This window comes from Colobus angolensis, unplaced genomic scaffold (genome assembly GCF_000951035.1).
Source record: "Colobus angolensis palliatus isolate OR3802 unplaced genomic scaffold, Cang.pa_1.0 Scaffold220, whole genome shotgun sequence".
NCBI classification, from domain to species: domain Eukaryota; kingdom Metazoa; phylum Chordata; class Mammalia; order Primates; family Cercopithecidae; genus Colobus; species Colobus angolensis.
The window spans coordinates 5,438,691-5,440,424 of NW_012115378.1; the positions used below are offsets into that span (position 1 = coordinate 5,438,691).

At 47.5% G+C, this 1,734-nt stretch overlaps 1 pseudogene; it reads right to left on the minus strand.

The window, feature by feature from the left end:
• The window catches only part of LOC105513008, a 2,961-nt pseudogene that overhangs the window by 469 nt on the left and 758 nt on the right, over nt 1–1,734 (minus strand).

Consider the following 1,734-nt stretch of genomic DNA (forward strand, 5'->3'; position numbering starts at 1 on the left):
ATCCTCTAACTTTCTTTGGGAAGCAGCAGTAGCCCTTTTATTCTCCCGACATACTCTCAATGCAGTGGGCACAAATCGAGTAACCTCTGCCTTGGGATTAGTGATCTGTGGCTTGGCACTGATGGTTGTGGCTTTCTTCTCAGTGGTGGCTGCACTCGTATCATCTACCTTGGGTCGCTGAATCAAGTTGGGTGGGGTGCTTAAAACTCCAGGGTTTGGCAAAGGAGCTGGTGGCAAAAGTCCAGGGGGGGCAGATCCCAACGGGAGGCACCAAAGGTGGGTGCATCATGCCAGGACAAAATATCCTGGCGTTAGTAAGTATATTTGCTCTTGTATTTGGTATTTGGACTAAAAGCCAAAATGAGCTTATGGTGAAGCCTACAAACTCCAGGAATACGTGGAGGTGCAGGGGGAGGTATCCTTGGTGGGAGTCCCCGAGGAAGGGGACCAGGAGGCAGACCTGGAGGTGGACCTAGGAGAGGTAGTAAAAGTCGGTGGTTGTGGAGGTAAAAGTCAGGGTAAAGGCCGAGTCCTGGCATTCCAGCTGGTCTCAGGAGGAGCTCCTGGAGGCAGTCCAGGAGGAAGGTCCATAGGTGGCCTAAGAGGCCGTAATGGTGAAGCAGGTGGTGGTCCAAGAGGTAGTGGTCCTGGCATGGGTGGTGCTTGTATCTGAGAAGGAGGAACAGATTGAGGGGGACTCTCCTGCTGTGAAGAAGCAGTGGATGTGCCATCAGAATGCGATTCCTCTTTATGCTGTTTTTATGATTCCTTTTCTGCTTCAGAGTCAACAGGATCATCTTCATCATCCTCCTCTGAAAATTCCTCTACTTCCCGTCCCTCCTCAGGGATTTCTTGACCTGCTATACGAAGCACTGTGGCTTGAAGAGGAGTCAGTTCCCTCATGTTCTTCTTTTCCTTCGATTTTCCAGGTATATCTGCAAACCATACACTCAGACCTGTCTTCTGTTCTTCATTGTTGTGTCTCTCACCATCATCACGGTGCACACTTTCTCAATCTGATCCGTCGGTGTCACTGTCATCAGTACTGTCATCATGCTTATCTTGATCCATGTCCTCAGGATAGCCATCATCTTCACTGGTGCTAAAAACATCATCATCACGACCTCGCTGGGCAATTTCAGGACTATGTAACATGTCTTCATTTCACCTAGGAGGGGGAAGATCTAGGGAAAAACCCACTTGATGGCCATATATCTGCACGACTTGAGAAGGAGGTGGAAAATGGGGAGGACCAAGAAGTTTTCTGCCAGGGGGCAAATGTGGAACACCATGTCCCAAGAAGAGGAATGATAGAAACTGCCCAAGTTGGAGGTCCATAGGCTGAGGGTTTCTTAAGGATGGAAGGTGACTGGACACCAGGAAGTGGAACGTCCTGGATCAAACGTTAGAAGGAGCCTGCGGCATATCTGGTGAAGAAATACTCTCCACGTTCACATGCTGAGCATTCTCCACAGCATCCAAATATTGGTTAAGTTGAGCCCTCTTCTGTTCATACTCTATTTCTAGCTTTCTCAATTCTTTCTAAATATCTGGATTCTCTTTTTCATAGAGTCGTAGAATATGTTCAAAGGTTTCACGAAGCTATTTTTACACTTGTCTTTCTGTACTTTCTCATTTAATTGTGGCTGTTGCACTGGGTTAAACTCCATTTCATCCAATTTCTCCACGTCTCGGATCATCTGTTTGGGATCCTTCATCTTTAAAACTGCAGCT